Raw genomic sequence first — 20,065 nt, 5'->3', positions numbered from 1 at the left:
TGGGGGACTCTTTTGGGGGATTGTGACCTAAGGACCCCGGGATGTAGTAGATAGGAGGCCGTTGTCCCCCAGATGTTCCTCTGTCCACTCCAGTATGTTGAGGACTCACAAAGATGAGGTAGTTCGGTATTTGCAGGGCCAGACACCATATGGCTCAAATCAGGGATGCTCACTCCTCTGAGGGGGGAATAAATTTTAATTTATGGTAACAGAATGTTAATAGTGCAACTGAGAAACTCAAAAACGCCAGGCAGCGAGTCTCCAGTGGAAACCAATTTAGCCCCATGTAAATGAGCCATTTCCGCTTGGCTAGATATGAAGAGTAGGTGGCATTTAGAAGCCCTGAATTAAAAGCAAGTGGTGAATTCCCCTTATTCCAGACATTCTGTTTCATTTGTTATTCAGAATATTTTTCTGTCTGAATTCCACAGTAAAAAACTGTCCAAAAAAAGTCAAGAGAATCCTAGAGGAAAAAACCCATGCACAGCAGAGACAATAGAGATTTTCAAAGAGAAATTAACATTTCAGAGTTTAGAAAATATTATTATGTGCTGGGATGCAGTCACTGGCTTGCATTCATGAGGAAGCCGCACTGTAGGGCTTGAATCAGAGTTTGGACGCCCTCTGTAAGGACAGAGAAATGGGGCAGAAAACCTAGTTTTCTAACTCAGGGTATTTCCCATAGCGTTTCCTGCCACCTTGGCTCCTGGGATATGTGTTCAGGTAAAGAGGAACACTAGTCAAACTGGCCACCTATTTCACATTAATTACTCTATCTCTCCATCTGTTCAGTGATGGGCGTTACACAGATCTCAAAATATTCAATTTTTCTGTGAATAAGAGCATCGTGAATAGAAAGTAGCAATTGGCCCTTAGAACTTTCGATCCCCTAAACAAACAATATTTCCATCTACAAAATGGAGATTCAATCCTTATTCTCCCTCCTACTTAGACTGTGAACCCCATGTGGAACAGGGACTGTGTCTCATCTGATTAACCTGTACATACCTCAGAGCCGAGTACAGTGCTTGGGACATAGTGAACATTTAACAAATACCACAATTTCTATTATTGTTCTTATCATATGAACTCCATTAATTCATTCAATAGTATTTATTGAGCACTTACTATGTGCAGAGCACTGTACTAAGTGCTTGGATTGTACAAATCGGCAACAGATAGAGACAGTCCCTGCCCATTGACGGGCTTACAGTCTTCCGAGGGCTTAATTCAGTGGTCTGCATAGAGTTAATGCTCAGTAAATACCACTGATGGATCGATTAGGTAGCACTGGATTCCAATATGGAGTTCCACTCTGGGATTGTTGACTTTGCCCTCTGGCAGAGAGTTCTGGAGCTCCACTGGTACTGAGCTCTTTTCTGTGTAATGAAAAGTGCAGCTTTTCAAATCTCTGCACTTGGGCTGGGGATTCAGAAACTCCGCTGAGGACTCTAGGCAGAAACTCTTCCTCTAACTGGTTCCAATACAATGATTTGGAGAAGTGCATTTCTGTGGAAGTAATTTAGATGAAATGTGCAGGATCCTTAATGGGTTTTGTTACCAAATCAACTCTGGAGAAGAGCATTTCATTTCTAGTCCTCGGCTCTTTTGCTCTTCTCTGAGAAAGGATTTGACAGTTAGGTTGAGAATAATGAGTGATGCCATACAGTGAAGGAGTTCTTTACTGACTACGTGCCTTTATGTCTAGATTTGTGTAGCTGAGTAGTATCTGTGCTTTAGGATTCAGATTCTAGGAACCAAATTAGAGAGCTCCCGTGGAATAAAATACATTATACAAATATTGCAATTCCCAATTGAAGAGTCAGGAGTGAATAACATAATGAGCCATGAAAATCAGTTCCTATCTGTTTTGCAGGTTCCCTGGTTCCTAATAGACCTGTTTCACCTGCTTAAATATGTCTTTCTCCCCTACTCAGTTACCCAGGGGGTAACCCCTATTGGGAAAGCACCCACTCACTGGGTCACACCATTCTATCAAAGTGCCTCTGATCTGAATGTGTCTGCACCTAGCGAGCCTCAGATGGCTTTTTCCTAGGTAAAAATGCACAACCATCCACTCGACTGGAATCGGGAGCCTGGATCACACGATGGAGCTTGGCAGAATGTGAAATGACTGAGTCGTTAAATGTAAAACTAAAGTTTTGAATTGAAATGAATTGATTCAACCTTCAAAGGAATAGCTCTCCATATAGTCTTGCTACCCTCCAGCCCCTTATTTTTATGACCATCATCATCATCATCATCGTTATCATCATCATCAGCATCATTGTCATCGTTGCTGCTGTTGCATTTATTAAGCGCTTACTATTTGTCAAGCATGATGCTCGACCCATGGTCTATGGCCTATCCATCTATACAAGGTAATAACTCGACTAGAATCTGTCACCAAAAGTGGAGGGGATAGCAGGCATTTTATGCCTATTTTAGAGATAAGAAAACAAGAACGTAGAAGTCGAGTAACTTGGCCAAAGACACACAGCAAGTCAGGGGCAAAGCTGGGATGAAACTTGGTTTCATCACTCTCTCCACCAAGCCTAACATCCATTGCCCCTGCGTCCAAACTGCAGAGTCTCTGACCCAATTCCTGGTAGATCGTTTGGACAAGGAGCAAAGGAGAACAAGATATGAGCGGAAGACAGGGGGTGCCAGGTAGGGTTCGGAGGGCCTAGTATTATGGATTGATAATACCAGCACCAATCCATCAATAATAAGAATGATGGTATTTGTTAGTGTGGGCACTGGGGTGGATATGAGCAAATCAAGTTGGACACAGTCCCTGTCCCAGGTGAGGTTCACAGTCTCAATCCCCATTTTACAGATGAGGTAACTAAGGTCCCTATCATTGAAGTGACTTGCCCAAAGTCACAGAACAGACAAATGTTGGAGCCGGGATAAGAACTCATGACCTTCTGACTCCCAGGCCCAGCTCTCTATCCACTATGCCATACGGCTTCATTGAGTACTTATTCACTGCAGAGTGTGGTACTAAGTGGTCGGGAGTGTATACTAGTGGACATGATGTCTGCCTTCAGGGAATTTACAATCTAGCCTCTGCAATCTAGTGGGAAGACAGGTGCGGAAAATGAATCTTAGGAAGGAGGAAGCAATAGGGTTTAAAGATAAATAGGGTTTAAATGGGGTTTAAACCTAAGTGCAGCTCTCTCAGGGTCACACCTGGAGAGTTTCCAGGACTCTACCAGTTTCGACTACAGGAGGGAGAGTCAAGCAGAGGCCTACCCATTCCATTCCCACCTTGGCCAGTGGCTAGCGAATGGAAGACAATCTGCTGCAAGTCAAAACTCATCTGTTCTGGGCAGCAGTGGCATGGGAGAGTCGAGGGCAGAGACTCATCTACTGCATCAAAGGAGATCACGATAAACCAGTTCCATATTTTTACCAAGAGAACTCTGTGGATCCACTCCCGGAACGATCGCAGACGGAAGCGGGGCGTTCAGGGAGAGATGTGTCCGTGGCGTCGCTATGGGTCGGACATGGCTCGGCGGCATAAGACAACAAAAACCACCTAAGTGCAACGGGAGGATTGGTGGAGAGTTGGGAGGTGGTGAATACTCAAGTACTTAGGGGATGTGGAAGTGCTTGAATAGGAGCTGGGTGAGATGGATATAGGGAGGGGGTTGAGCTGAGTGACTAATCAGGGAAAGCCTCCTGAAAATGATTTGATTTGAGACTTGAAGATGGGGAGAGGCATGGTCTGCCAGCTGGAAGAAGGGAGGATGTGACCGAGAAGAGAACTCATTTCGCTCCGATGGCTTCAGCTAATCTACCTGATGCGTTCATTCATTCAGTCAATCACATTTATTGAGTGCTTACTATGTGCAGAGCACTGTACTAAGTGCTTGGAAAGTACAATACCGTGATAAAGAGAGACAATCCCTGCCCAAAATGGGCTCACGGTCTAGACTTGGTGGTCAGCTGATTGTCAGAGATGAACTGACTTCCTGGGGATCGTCCTAGGACTTCACCAGCGATGACTACTTTTTCAAGGCAACTTTGGAAAAAGGCAACTTTGGTACCGGTTCTCCTAGCAGTGGGGGACCACGGGATAGGGGGAGGAAGGATTGAAGTGCTCCGAGATAGCGATGCGCTCCCTCTCTGCCCCAGTGTGACTCCCCAAATCACCTCCACGGGTCAGATGGATTCGCTTCTGAAGGACGGGATTCTGGCAGAGCAACAAGGAAGGGAAGGAGGAGGAGGGGGATGAGGCATTAGAGAAGGGGTCACCGGGGGCCCAGTGTCGGTTACCTGCCATCCCAGGGAAAGCTTTGCTGAGCCAGGGACTCATCCTATTCCTACTCACTCCTCCTTTGCTTCCTTCCTTCAAGAAGCTTCACTGAGACTCTTTCACCCTGTCTCAGCCACAGCTATGGCTGCTGCTTTGTTTCGTTTTTCCATTTAGTCGGCTCAAAGGATTCAGTGGTAGCATTATTTAGGTTGTTGTTTCGGGGGAAAGATGTTTTGTGACTTATCTTAGTAGGCTGAATGTAGCAAAATGTCCTTCCTTATACCTCTTGTCCTACATAGAGGACACAATCCTATCCCATGGGTAAAGATCCTATTCACCAGAAATACCTTTGAACAGCTCAGGGGTGCTACTAAACTATTCACATTTTGAGAAGTTGGTACTCAAGAGAATTGCAGAAAAGTATTTTTATTGCCTGAGAATTATCACCTCAAAGAAAATACAAAGATTTGTTGAGTGTTTCAAGTATCAACAAAGTTTCTATAAACCCTGTCTTCTACAAATAGAAATCATGTTTTGTTGCGTGTGATTTTTTCTATTTTTGCTTGTGTGTGCCTGTATTCCGGCAAGTACCACCATTCCCAATACATTGGCACCTGAAGTTCTTCGGATTTTTTTTCCCTAATTTAGTCAAGCTCAAAAATGTAACCATAGGGTATGCATAAACATGCATGCCTTTGTTATTCAGATGTGCTGAAATTCTTTGTTTCTGATGTTTTTATTAGAGTGTAAACTTGAAGTTTATGTTTTACTCCTTCTGTGGGCTCCTTACAAGGGCTCTGCATTTTGCAGATGCTTAATAAATAAGGTTGACGGGTGGAGGGGAGGGAATCTTCTGCAATCGATCCATCAGTCAATCCTATGTACTGAGTGCTAATTAAGATCTTGGGAGAGTACAATATATTAAACAGACATGATCCCTCCCCTCCAGAATCTTACAATCAGGAAATCCACTTCCTCCCTCCATGTGCTGCTGCTTTCTGTCAACCCACGACTTCCAGATTTATGCTCTAGGGTCTCTCATCTCTAGCCCATTTTCTTCACTCTGCCTGTAACTCTCTCCTGCCAATTTGCCAAATAACATCCTTTCCCTTCCCCCAAGCCCTCTGAAACCAGCGGGCATTTCCCAAGTAATTTTAATTATCCCTGTCATTCTCTCCCCGTAATCATCCTTACCATTTATGTTTGTACTGACTTATATTCTCCACTTATCATTTGTGTATTATTCATTTTTCCACACTCTTACTTGTATCGGTTTTATCTATGCTTTTCTTCCAGCTTCTATTGCTACGAGGCTTCAGGAACTAAGCACTCAATAGACCAATATAGACCACTCTATACTCCAGCACTTGGAGTATTGTTTTGCACAAATTAATGATAAACAAATGCAATAAATACAAGCATTAAATAATAATATGAAGGTGACTGTGCTCTCGAAACAGATATACAAGGAATCACTCACGTAATGCAACGTGGCTTAGTGGAAAGAGCACGGGCTTGAAAGGCAGAGTTTGTGGGTTCTAATCCCAGCTCTGCCACCTGCCAGCAGTGTGACTTTGGACAAGTCACTTAATTTCTCCATGCCTCAGTTACCTCTTCTGTAAAATGAAGATTAAGACTGTGAGTCCACTTGGGACACCTGATAACCTTGTGTCTCCCCCAGCACTTAGGACAGTGCCTGGCATGTAGTAAGCTCTTAACAAATACCAGGAAATCAGGGTTATACCCTATGGTCATTCCTGGCTATTCCTGTTTGTCAGGATCTGGATCAAAAAGAGACTGGCAACAACATCAGAAGTATTTACTCTTATGAGTGTTATGGTGTAGAAAAAAATAAGTGGGTAGTTATACAGTTCATATTCAATTTTGATGTGTCATTCTATCCCCTTCCAACAGCATTTTTTAAAGCACCTTGAGTTCTTGAGAAACATTTTAAAAAGTCCTAAACAGTAAGATTTCTTTTGAAACCACATGAACTTGGACATTGTTGAATCAGAAGTCAAGAAAGTTCAACCCGCTGTTACCCCTTTGCCCTCTTGACTGCTTCCAAGGAAAGAAAGGCTTTAGCCTTAAAGGAAGAGATTTTGGAGCTGTGCTGGAGTTAGCCAAGTCTTGGTTCTGGAACAAATAGCCTAAGCTATTGGAGAGGCAGCAGTGTGGAAAGGGAAGGAGGGGATGGTAGAGAAAAGAAGAAAGGCAGAAAGTGGAGAGGGAGCCATTTCTTGAAACTCTGGCAGTTCTAGGCAGTTGTTAAAAAAAGTCAGAGAAAGAGTTCTGTAGACATCAAAAATATATATTTATATACACACACATATATATATATGTACATATATATAAAATCAGAGTCACTATAATGACTCTTTTAAAAAATATGCTCCTACAATTGATAATTGATACACCCCTTTTCCATTTGGTAGGGCTTCCCGATTGCCTTCTGGATCAAAATTAGCGTCCTTCTGGATAGCATGGTGGCTTTGGGTGGTTTAAGGAGTTAATCTCTTACCTAGGTTAAAGTCAATCTGTGGTCAGAAAAGGAAGTCCCAGGAGATGTCTTCCCAGTCAGGGGCCATGCTCCAGTGTGTAATTTTTAGGTCAACCGGAAATGTCCTAGCCCTATCCAAGTTCACTTCAGTTTGGGGGCGCATGTGATCAAGGGAGGAATCCTGCTGGGCTTTCAGGATCCATCAATCAATCAGTCAGTCATATTTTTTGAGCACTTACTGTGTGCAGGGAACTGTATTAAGCTCTTGGAAAGTACAATACAACAACATAACAGACATATTCCCTGCCCACAATGAGCTTACAGTCCAGAGGACTATGTCCATGCCCATGACACCCAGAGAGGGAGACAGGTGAGAATACGTGGGTTGCCCATGTCCACAGAATGGGGAAATTCTAAGGATCTACGACTCCCGATCTTTGGCTATGTAGCTGCTCCTGTGCTGTATCTCATATCAGTGTGTCAAAATCCAGTGGGTAGGGATGAAACAAATGAATGATGATCACTGCTTTCAGGGCTCTCCATCTGGCCATCTTCTGTCCTGCTTTGTTGCATCCCAGCCCTCACCATTGCTTCCAGGCTATCTTGTTGGTTGGAAATCCCCTGCTCTCTCTCTCCTCTCACTTCTTTATCCTCTCTATCTCTCTTCACATCCTGAAAATTGGAACAAGCTGTCTCCTGTGGATCTTTTCTTCCACTTCGCCTTCCCATAGTACCACACACTGCACCGCATTGGCTCGATATTTACTTGACTCAAAGTATCACAACCAAGTCAGTATGAATAACAACCAAGGCAAAATAATAATAGTGGTATTTATTAAGTATCTGCAGTGTGCAGGGCACTGTGCTAAGACCTGGGGAAAAAAAAAACAGAAGCAAACACAGGGGTGGAAATTAGACACAGCCCCTGGCTTTCCAGGGGCTCCCAATCTACGAATAAGGTGGGCAGGGCTTTGGCCACAGACACTACAGGAAAGATGAAACAATATGAACATGAAAACGTCATAAAAGACGAAGCCCAGTGGCCAACAAGTCATCATCAGAGTGCTGACTTCCAGTTCATCCAGAATCAGGTCACAGGCAAAAACTTCCCCAAGTTCTACATTCTGGACAGCGTCACATGATTCCGCACCCGCAGCAACTCTCATCTTTAGTGATCCTTTGCAGACACAGCACACATCAGAGGGTGAGCCCTGAGTGATGTGGTAGAGGAAGCTTTGTATATCAGTTGGATTAATCAAATGAGGCCGGGGCAAACGATGTCTGCAGACTCAAATTTAATGCTTTAAGAGTAGTCTGATGGCTAAAGACCTTCTGTGAAGAAGTGGGACGACACCTCAGACCACCGCACCCCACATAAGCCCCGATGCTGCCAGAGAACGGGGGGAAAAGAGTTCTGCCCCATGTCTGAGACTTCAACATCTTTCCAGATGATTTTAGCAGTTATGCTTGTACCTCTCTGTTCCTTCTCATTGGCTGGGGAAGAGTGGAGGGTCAACTCTTGTTCCAACACAACTCCTCCCTCATGCCTGTTGCCCAGTAAAGTTGGTCGCAGTCATGATGAGGAACTGGAGGCAGAGTGGGATTTTTTAAAATGGTATTTGTTAAGCACTTAGTATATGTCAAACACTGGTGTAAGTGCTGGGGGAAATCCAAGTGAATCAGATCAGACACAGTCCATGTCCCACTCGGGGCTCACAGTCTTAAGTACGACAGAGAACAGGTATTGAATACAGTTGAGGAAACTGAGGCACAGAGAAGTGAAATGACTCACCCAAAGTCACACGCCGGGCATGTCGCAGAGCCGGGATTGGAATCCAGGTCCTCTGACACTTAGGTCTGTGCTCTTTCCACTAGGCCACGCTGCTTCCCTGTTAGTTGGGAGGCAGTGTTAGAGGAAAGAGCACAGGGTTGCAAGTCAAGAGACCTAGGTTTGAATCCAAGCCCGCTGTGTCCATTATCCTCTTTGTGCTTCGGTTTTTCATCTGTAAAATGGAGAGAAGATCCCTGCTCTCCACATTTCTCAGACTGTGAGCCTCAGATGGGTCAGAGATTGTTTCCACACTGATCATGCAGGATCTATCCCTGTTCCCGAGGGCATGGTTCATGTTTAATAAATACAACTGTAATTATTATATAGTCTGTTCTTAACCATAGGTATCCAGGAAGGTAAACACATCACGCATCTCCGTTAAGTGTCCTGAGCCTGTGTCAGAAACAGAATCTTACATAAAGTTTCAGTTATCAGCTTTGATTAGAAAAAATAGCAAATGGCTTCAGTAGTCTTACCATGTCCCCACCTAAACTCTCTAAGAGGTAACATCCAAATTGGATTCCTGATGCATTTCAAGCTGAGTATGAGGATTAAATTCAAAGAAAATATCATTTGGTATAAAGTCTTCGGTTGCTTGCTTATGAGGGAAGTTACATCCTCTTACCAAATGAATCTGCGGAGGCTAAGCTCCTCCAGGGGCAAATTACCCAAAACTATTGTCATATTTGATGAAATTACAGTCACTTCAATACCTGAATTTAAAAAGCCTTAAACTCTGCGAATGAAAGCTACAGTCTGAACAGGGTCCAAATGGTAATTAGAAAAGAGCTGAACTCCCAGTGAGGTTCCTTTATAAGATTCCAAACTATCATTTGGTTGAGGAACTAAGGTCAAACCTGTTCAGTACAAATAATGCCCTATAATAATAATAATAATGATAATGATTTAATCATTTAATAATATTTGTAAATTGCTTACTCCGAGCCCAGTAATATACTGAACACTGGGTAAGCTACCAGATAATCAGTTCAGACACTCCCACATGGGGTTCGCAGTCTAAAGGGGAGGGAGAACAGATATTTAATCCCCATTTTACAAATGAGGTACAGGGAAGTTAAGCTGACTTTTCCAAGGTCACACAGCAGGCAAGTGGCAAAGCCAGTATTAGAACCCAGGTCTCTTGGCTCCCAGGCTTGGAGTCTTTCCACTAGGTCCTGCTGCTTCTAAAGATCTTGACTGCTTTCTCTAGATGTTGGGCTGGTATGACTCTGATGACTCTCACCTCACCTGGACCTGCCTAGAATGAAATTTCAAAGAGTCAATGGCACTTGCCCCAGTCCAACCATTCACCAAGAGAATATCTGTTTTGTCACGTTATTTACATGACATGCAGCTTAGTCAGGAATTCACCTTTATGATGCAGACTGCTTCATTGCAAATCCCACTTGATAAAAGCTTTCCTCTAAACAAAAACGTTCAATAATCTAATTCCTGGAACCCCCAGAGTCTGATTCCTACATCTCTCAACAGGTCCTGTAGGTTACACTTCTACCTGCAGCTCAGCAGAGATCAGAAATCTCCAAACTCCAGGCACTTCCTACTTTATTAATTGGCACTGGATTATCAGATAAAAGGCCTTCATATCCCCTTCAAATCCACCGCTCATTCTGCCCACCTTCAATGCCTTCTTAAAATCGTATCTCCTCCCAAGACCTTCCCCTTTTTTTAAGTAAACTGATCAAGCAGCAGAGTGAAATATGGACGGGAGAGGGGAGAGACTGGAGGCAGGGAGGTCAAGAAGGAGGCTGATACGGTAGTTGGGTTACAAGATGGGCTTAACCCAGAGAGGTAGCATGCTGTTATGGGATTTCTTCCTGCAGTCTCTGAAGGAATGCAAATCAATCAGACCCCAAATAAATCTTTACACTCAGATCTCTCCTTTTTCTTCCTAAAGATAATGACGACGTAGCCCTCTCGGAAACCTCATAGTCTTTCATCCCATTTCTGCACACTGAGCTTATGAATGTGATCAAGTAGCATGTTCCTTGGTTCTTCCCCTTCCTCAAACAGCTACCTGATACAGATAGAGCCTGAGCCTGGGAGTCAGAAGGACCTATGTTCTAATTCCGGCTCCACCACTTGTCTGCTGTGTGACCTTGGGCAAGTCACTTTATTTTCTGTACCTCAATTACCTCATCTGTAAAAAGGGGAGTAAGACTGTGAGTCCTATGTGGGACAGGAACTGTGTCCAACCTGGCACATTTCTACCCAAGCAGTTAGGAGTTAAATGTTTAATAAATAGCATTTTAAAAAAAGTTTTGTTCATCCTGCTATTAGACTACTGTATTAATTTTCCTCTCTGGTCTCCCTAGTTCCAATCTCTCCCATGTTTAGTTTATTTATATCAATAAATAATAATATGACAGGCAAATTCGTGAAGTATTCCATAATTTTTCCAAAGCCCCACTGAGAGCTCACCTCCCCCAGGAGGCCTTCCCAGACTGAGCTTTCCCTTTCCCTCTGCCCCTCCTCCCCTTCTCATTCCCCCTCCCTCTGCTCTTCCCCCTTTCCCTCCCCATAGTACTTGTGCAGATTTGTATATATTATTTATTACTCTTATTAATGATGTGCATATAGTTATGATTCTATTTATCTTGATGGTATTGATGCCTGACTACTTTGTTTTGTTGTCTGTCTCCCCTTTTAGACTGTGAGCCTGGTGTTGGGCGGGGATTGTCTCTATCTGTTGCCAAATTGTACATTCCAAGCACTTAGTACAGTGCTCTGCACAATGTAAGCGCTCAATAAATACGATTGAATGAATGAATGAATATAATACATAAGGTGCATGGATCACCCCTTTAAAACTCTTCTCATTATGCAGCTCTCCAATCAATTAACCAGCCAACCGATGCTATTTATTGAGCATTCAAACTGTGCGGAGCCCCATACCAAGCCCTTGGGTGGGTAGATGACAACTGACTAAAAAGAAAGGAAAGGTCCACTCTTCAAAACCCTCCACTGGCTTCCTCAACCACAAACTCTGCATGATTGGTTTTAAGGTTCTCTAACAAGAAGGACAATATTGTAAAAGGGCAATAGAAAAAGACCAAGAACTGAATCTCTAGTGACTCCCACCATTAGAGTGAGGGAGGCAGAGGAAAAGCCTGTGAAAGAAACTCAGGAGCAGTCAGAGATATAGGAGGAGAACCAGGAGAGGATAAGTGTCAGGGTATCCAATGTTTCTAGGAGAAGAGGGTGGTTGTCAGTGTTGAAGGCAGCTGAGAAGTTCTGGAAGATTATCATGGAGTAGAGGCAATTGGTTATGGCAAGAACAAGGTCACTGTTAACCTTAGAGATGGACATTTCTGTGGAGTGAAGGGGATGGAAACCAGATTGAAGGTGTTCAAGGAGAGAGTTGGATGAGAGTTACTTGGAAGAGAGTAAGTTTAGATGATTCCTTCAAGGAGTTAGGAGAGGAATAGTAGGAGGTAGATGGGATGATAACTGAAAGGAGTCATGAGGTCAGTGTCTTTTTTTTTTTAGTACAGGAGAGAATCAAGCATGCTTGAAAGCAGTGGGGAAGAAGCCAGTGGAAAGGGACGAGATTGAAAAGATGCACGTGGAGGGGGCAAATTTGACAGGAGGTGGGTGATCTCCTTTTCAGATACTGCTGGAAAAGATAGGTGAGTCAAAGAACGAATGAGGTGGGGTAAAGCAGGAATTCAGTTGAGTTGAGAAGTGAAAGGAAATGGGTAGTGGAAGTGTCATCAGGAATATCCACACTGTCTGCCCCTCTAGACTGTGAGCTCTTCATGGGTATTGAATGTCTTTACCAACTCTGTTATACTGCATTCTCCCAACCAGTTAGTACAATGTTCTGCCCACCAGAAGTACTCAATAAATATAGTTAAATGACTGACTGACAGTGAAGTCCCCAACGATTAATTTAGGGGTGGAGAAAGAGGAATGTGAGAAAGTAATCAGAATGGCTCCCGAAAGTTGTAAGGGAGGGGAGTCGTAGATAACCATGACTGGCAAATGGAGTGGGTGGTAGAGGCAGTTGATATGGGCTTCAGATAGAGGGAAAAAGACAGGTCAGGTAGGTGGGATGTGAAAGTGACATTAGGGAGCAAGAAGGAAGCCAACTCCTTCCCATTTCCCATTGAGTCTTGGAGAGCGGCACAAGAAATTCCCGGAACCGTGTATCACAAATTGGGTTGCTTCTAAAGATATGCGGGCCTTTGGTGCCCATGTGGATTGTTGGAGAGGCTGTTCGTGCTGTTCAAATAGTTCATCTGACAAGGTAAAACTGACTGCCCATCTACTCTGAAGTCATCCTTTAATTCAGAGGAGATTTGGCACTCAAGTAAAAGCTATTTAATCAATGCAGAAACAGTGATTCATCCACTGGTGATAGAGTAACCTGTCAGAAATCCACATCTAAGTTAACTGGATGTTGCCGTTGAAATTGTTAGCTGAAAACAAGGATGTGGGAAAGAGGAAATTACAATTAAGTGATCAATCACGATAATTTCGCCTTGCAAAAGCTGAAGAACCAGGTGTTGCCAAATTTTAGAGTCGGTCAAAAACCTAGAATTGTCCTTGTGGTTGAAAGGTTCTCCTCCAGGCAGTTCACTTGCTAGTGAGTCTGAACAGACCAGTAACTTCCTCCTCATCCTGGATTTACTGTTCCTTGCTGGACTATTGTATCTGTTACCTACAGTTCTTAGCACTTTTATCAATTCCTGCTCTCAAATGCTGCAATCTTCTCAAGTCCCCTCTCAGGACAATCGCCCAGATTGATTAATCAATCAGTAGTATTCATTGAGGGTTTACTGTATGCAGACCACTGTACTAAGTGCTTCGGCACATACAATACAGTAGAGATGGTAGACAAGATCCCCTGTGCACAAGGAGCTTATAGTGTAAGTGGAGAGACAAATATTAAAATAAATTATAGATATAAATGTAAGTTCTGGGGGCTGAGGTTGGGGTGAATATCAGGGGCTTAAAGGGTACAGATCTAAGGGCAAAAGTGATGCAGAAAGGAGAGGGAGTAGGAAAAAATGAGGGCTTTGTCAAAGAAGGTCTCTTGGAGGAGGTATGATTTTAGAAAAGCTTTGAGGGAATGGAGAGAAGTGGTCTGTCATATATGTAAGGGGAGGGAGTTCCGAGCGAGATCAAGGATGTGGGCAAGGGGTCTCGAAACAAAAAGAGAAAAGATAGAGGAAGAGTGAATAAGGGAGAGTTGTAGAGAAGTGAGATGACTGGGATGGTGTTAAGGGGCAGGGGAAAAGAGATTTGTAAAGAAGACGAAGAAGCAGCATAGCCTAGTCAATAGAGCACGAGCCTGGGAGTCAAAAGGACCTGGGTCCTAATCCCGGCTCTGCCACTTGTCTGTTGTGTGACCTTGGGCAAGACTCTTCACTTCTCTGAGCCTGTTATTTCATCTGTTCATTCATTCGGTTGCATTTATTGAGCGCTCACTGTGTGCAGAGCTCTGTACTAAGCGCTTGGAAAGTACAATTCAGCAACAGAGACAATCCTTGCCCACAACAGGCTCACAGTCTAGAAGGGAGGAGACAGACATCAAAACAAGTAAATAGGCATCAATAGCATCGATATAAATTCATTCAGTAGTATTTATTGAGCACTTACTATGTACAGAACACTGTACTAAGCACCTGGCTAGAATTATAGATATAACATCATTAATATAAATAAATAGAATTAAAGATATGTACCTACATACACAAGTGCTGTGGGGCAGGGAAGGGGCTAGAGTAAAGGAAGTGAGTCGGGGTGATGGGGAGGGGAAGGGGAGGAGGGGAAAAGGGGGGCTTGGTCTGGGAAGTCCTCCTGGAGGAGGTGAGCCTTCATTAGGGCCTTGAAGAGGGGAAGTGTGATTGTTTGGTGGATTTGAGGAGGGAGGGCATTTTAGGCCAGAAATGGTGATTAAGACAGTGAGTCCTATGTAGGTCAGGGACTGTGTTCAATCTTGACTAATTTGTATCTTCCCCAGTTCTCAATTCAGTACCTGGCACATAGTAAGCACTTAACAACTACCAAAGAAAACAAACAGGGATGCCGGATGGAAAGGCTACAGGGAGGGGATTGAGGGGATAAGGTAAGGTCAGAGAGGTTATAAGAGAGCAGCAGTGACAGCTTAATCTGGTAGTTCCTTTGATTAACTGCTGAAGTGAAGCTGGTACTTGGTCTCTGAGAGTAAAGAAGCAAATGCTTAGGAGTAAACAGAGAGCTGAGTTGATATGAAGGAAGACCACAAGCTGTTGATACCTAAAATAATAGGTCTCCGTCACTAGAGTGTCAGACAGTCACACCTGTTCTGTGTTCTCCACTGAATAGTCAGGCCCTCCTGAGGGCAGATTGGGAGCAGAAAGAGGAATGAGAAAGGAAGGGCCACTTTTCTTCTCTGCAGTAGTTCCTGTGTGAGTTCTTGGTGTCCTGGTGGGTGGTAGACATCTCATTTCTGGTTGCTGAATACTAGATTGACATGTTTTCTAATGATGATAGTAATAACATTCGTTTTTGTTTATTTTGCATCAGGACTGTACTAATGCTGGGATAGATACAAGGTAATCAAGTAGACACTGCTTTGACACCTCTCTCAGAGATGACTTTTCATTCATTCAGTAGTATTTATTGAGGGCTTACTATGTGCAGAGCATTGTGCTAAGCGCTTGGAACATACAATTTGGCAGCAGATAGAGACAATTCCTGCCCAATAATGGGCCCTTTGACCTGAATTGTCTTTAAAACATTTCTTCCATCAATCCCATTTGCAGTTACCTTTGTTTAAGTTCTCCACAGAGCAGAATTATTGCCTGTGCATTCATTTGATAAAAATAATAATGTTGGTATTTGTTAAGCACTTACTATGTGCAGAGCACTGTTCTAAGTCCTGGGGTAGATACAGGGTAATCGGGTTGTCCCACATGAGGCTCACAGTCTTCATCCCCATTTTACAGATGAGGGAACTGAGGCACAGAGAAGTTAAGTGACTCACCCACAGTCACACAGCTAAGTGGCAAAGCTGGGATTCGAACCCATGACCTTTGACTCCCAAGCCTGGGCTCTTTCCACTGAGCCACGCTGCTTCTCTATTTGATACCATTATTCATTCATTCAACTGTGTTTATTAAACGCTTACAATGTGCAAAGCACTGTACTATGCTGGCAGCATTTTGAGACACTGTTTTAGGATCCTCTCTTTCCATTTTATGTTGAATATAATGTAAATTACTACAGTGGAATAGTGGGTAGCAAATTAAACTAAGAAGTGATCATATTGGTAAGAGGAGAATCTAGTGACGTCCTGGTCTGGGAAAACAAAGTCTGATAGCATTTCCAGGAGCAGAGAGCTATCAGACGGGCTAAAGGTGGATGAGAAGCGTCAGATAAATGGGAGTAGAACAGATCTCACCAGATCTAGCTATTAAGACATCTTTGATGGGTGTGAGTTCTTCTTGAGGGAAGTAGGCAAAACCTTGTTTTCTATGAGTTAAGGGAATTGGTAGAGATATAATAAAGACAGTGGTTGTACCTTTAATTTATTAATTTATCATCTGCCCCTCCCTGAAGACTATAACACCCAAGTGGGCAGAGATCATGTCTACCAAGTCTTCTATATTGGATTTTCCCAAGCATTTACTACAGTGCTCTGCATACAGTGAGTACTCAATAAATACCATTGCTTGATTGGTGCATTTGCACAATCTATTCATGGAGTTTGAACAGGAATGAAAACAGAAATTTTGCGTTATAGGTAGAAGGAGCTGTGAGATCCAGCAAAGGCCTTTTAAGAATCAGAGTGGAGAGAAGGCAGGGAGAAAGATATCACTGGGGAGTGAGAGGTGAAGGTAGAAGTAAGCCCGTCAATGGGCAGGGACTGTCTCTATCTGTTGCTGATTTGTATTTTCCAAGCGCTTAGTACAGTGGTCTGCACATAGTAAGTGCTCAATAAATACTATTGAATGAATGAGGAAAGAAGTAAGTGTTTTTTTGAAAGGTGAGAGGCCCAGAGGCACAGGTAGAAGAAACAGATTTAGAGAATAATTTGACCTCCTACCGGGAAGAAAAAGAGGGAGGAGGAATAGCCTTGAGTAAACACAAGAAAGGATGGAGGAGATAGACTTGGGAAAGTGCAGATCTAATTTTTTTAAATGGTATTTGTCAGTAAATGTGCCAGGCATTGTACTAAGCGCTGGAGGTAGATACAAAATAATCAGAATGGACACAACCCATACCCCACCTGGGAATTACAGTTTTAGCCCTCATTTCACATATGATGTAACTGCGGACCAGAAGAGCTAAGTGACTTTCCAAATTCACACAGCATACAAGAGGTGGAGATGGGATTAGTACCAGGTGTCCTGACTCCCAGGCCCGGGCTCTTTCCATTAGGCCAGGCTGCTTCTCACTGTTCCTATTTCACCAACAGAACTGTTGAAAAGGCCACTGGGGGTTGTTAGGGAGAGAACTGAGAGCATTGGAAGCTGCAGGAGGGATTTAAAGTTTAGAATAGCTAATCGGGCTTAGGCATGGGGGCCATTGAGGAAGTAAAGAGAGGGTTAAATTAAAACAGGTCAGAATGGATTTGAAATGGTATACAACCGTTTGGTGCTTGGTTTCCCACCAACGTGCTCAGCTGTAATATTACAAGAGGGAAGACAGACTGAAGAAGTGATCCTGTAGACTATAAATTCCTAATGTAGTCAGAAGGTTCCTTGTGTGCAGGGATCATATCGAAATGGTGTAGTATAATAATAATAATGATGGTACTTGTTAAGCACTTACCATGTGCCAAGCACTGTTCTAAGCACTGGAGTAGATACAAGGTAATCAGGTTGTGCCATGTGGGGCTCACAGTCTTAATCCTCATTTTACGGGTGAGGTAACTGAGGCACAGAGAAGTAAGTGACTTGCCCAAAGTCACACAGCTGACAAGTGGCAGAGTCAAGATTAGAACCCAAGCCCGCGCTCTTTCCACTAAGTCACACTGCTTTTCTAAAGTTATGGCTACATGGATACACGGCTAGAGCATGGACCTAGGAGTCAGAAGGTCATTGGGTTCTAAACCCAGTTCCATCACTTGTCTGCTGTGTGGCCTTGGGCAAGCCACTTCCCTGCCTCTATGCCTCAGTTACCTCATCTGTAAAATGAGGATTGAGACTTGTGAACCCCACATGGGCCAGGGACTGAATCTAACCCCATTTATTTGTTATTTGTCTTTAACCATCCCAGCTATTAGTACAATGTCTGGCACCTAGTAAGTGCTTAACAAATACCACAACTATTAACTCTGTTGTAATCAATCAGTCAGCTGTATTTACCTATCATTTACTATGTGCAGAACACTGTACTAAATGCTTTGGAGAGGTCAGAATAATGGAGTAGGTAGACATGCTCAGTGCCCACAAGGGGCTTACAGTCTAGAAGGGGAGACAAAAATTGAACTGTGGATATTACAGAAGTGCTGTAAAAATGAGGGTGGGATGAATCAAGTGTACAAATCAAGTGGAAGAACGATGCAGAAGTGAGAGGAGGTACTTCAAGGCTCTCCGTCACCTTGCCCCTTCCTACCTCTCCTCCCTTCTCTCTTTCTACCGCCCACCCCGCAGGCTCCACTCCTCTGCCGCCCACCTCCTCACCGTCCTTCGGGCTCGCCTATCCCGCCGTCGACCCCCGGGCCACGTCCTCCCGCGGTCCTGGAACACCCTCCCTCCTCACCTCCGTCATTCTAATTCTCTTCTCCTCTTCAAATCCCTACTTAAAGCTCACCTCCTCCAAGAGGCCTTTCCAGACTGAGCTCCCTCCTTCTTCCCTCTACTCCCTCTAGCCCCCCTTCACCTCTCTGCAGCTAAACCCTCTTCTCCCCCCTTTCCCTCTCCTCCTCCCCCTCTCCCGTCCCACCCCCTCAGCACTGTACTCGTCCGCTCGGCTGTTATATCTTCATCACCCTATTCATTTTGTTTATTTTGTGTAATAAGCTGTACATCACCCTGATTCCATTTATTTGCCATTGTTTTTATGAGATGTTCTTCCCCTTGACTCTATTTATTGCCATTGTTCTTGTCTGCCTGTCTCCCCCGATAAGACTGTAAGCCCATCAAAGGGCAGGGACTGTCTCTATCTGTTGCCGATTTGTACATTTCAAGCGCTTAGTACAGTGCTCTGCACATAGTAAGTGCTCAATAAATACTATTGAATGAATGAATGAATGAATGAATGAATGAATGAATGAATAGGGGAAATGAGGGGAAATGTGAGGGAAGACCTCACGGAGGCGATGTGTATTGTGCTTCTCACAGTAAGTGCTTAATAAAAATTATTAATTGATTGATCCAGGGCTAGAGATCAGTGGTTTGAGTGGTTTAGGGCTAAGAGAATTGTACTCTCTCCTCCTAAGTCAGTTAGCCCCACTTGGGACGGGGAAGTGACTGGTATCTACTTCTATGGAGAAGCAGCGTGGCTCAGTGGAAAGAGCATGGGCTTTGGAGTCAGAGGTCATGAGTTCGAATCCCAGCTCTGCCACTTGTCAGCTGTGCGACTGTGGGCAAGTCACTTAACTTCTCTGGGCCTCAGTTACCTCATCTGTAAAATGGGGATTAAGATTGTGAGCCCCATGTGGGACAACCTGATTCCCCCGTGTCTCCCCCAGCGCTTAGAACAGTACTCTGCACATAGTAAGCGCTTAACAAATACCAACATTATTATTATTATTACTCCAGAACTTAGTGCAGCGCTTGACATATAGAAAGCCCTTAACAAATACATAAAATGTTTTCTGTCATGGAGAAAGTACTGTTGAGAATGTGGACCTCAGTATCCAGAGATGGGGGAAAAGAAAATGAATCCAGGTGGGGTGTGAAAGCTTGGGGGTCAATGGAATGGGTCCAGGCTCTGGAGGTCACAGTTAGGGATTAGAATGAAATTGGTGAGCTAAAGGGTGTGGGTGAGGGAGCAAGTTGCTGGGTTGGGATAGGGATAAATTGGAACTGGTGTGGTTGGAGAAGGAGCAAAATTAATTAGAAATGCAGAGGTGAAGCCAGGAAGGTTGTAGATAACAGTGACTGGTAGATGATGTTGATAGGAAACTCAGTGTCATATTGTATGATGCTCTGTCAGTCTCTTAAGAACATGTTGGCCTTCCTGATAAATAATAATGAAAACAGTGGCATTTGCCAGTCACTGTATTAAGCTAGGGGTGGATACAAGATTATCAGGTCAGACACAGTCCCTGTCCCACAAGTAGGAGGAAGAACAGTTATTGAATCCCTATTTTCAGTTGAGGAAACTGAAGCAAAGAAAGTGAAGTGACTTGCTCAAGATTATTAGGCAGACCAGTGGAGGAGACAGAATTAGAACCCAGTTCTCCTGAATCCCAGTCTTGTGCTCTTCCCATTAGGTCACCCAGTTTCTTAATCCAGAAAATATGCAGTCGAAGTAGTAGGCATCAGTGAGAGCATTCAACTTCGTCACTGAT

The 20,065-nt window shown here is 43.8% G+C and overlaps 1 protein-coding gene and 1 non-coding gene across 3 annotated transcripts in view; one reads left to right on the top strand and one right to left on the bottom strand.

Moving 5' to 3' along the window:
* GABRG3 (gamma-aminobutyric acid type A receptor subunit gamma3) overlaps positions 1–20,065 on the bottom strand; it is a 437,607-nt gene that overhangs the window by 339,229 nt on the left and 78,313 nt on the right. The window lies entirely within an intron of this gene.
* On the top strand, positions 3,178–3,315 carry LOC114805596. Its single transcript, XR_003753567.1, has one exon. It is a non-coding gene; the product is annotated as a small nucleolar RNA SNORA7 (small nucleolar RNA).

This window comes from Ornithorhynchus anatinus, chromosome 18, assembly GCF_004115215.2.
Source record: "Ornithorhynchus anatinus isolate Pmale09 chromosome 18, mOrnAna1.pri.v4, whole genome shotgun sequence".
NCBI lineage: Eukaryota > Metazoa > Chordata > Mammalia > Monotremata > Ornithorhynchidae > Ornithorhynchus > Ornithorhynchus anatinus.
The sequence above is the reverse complement of the archived record's forward strand: the minus strand, read 5'-3'. Positions and strand labels throughout refer to the sequence as shown.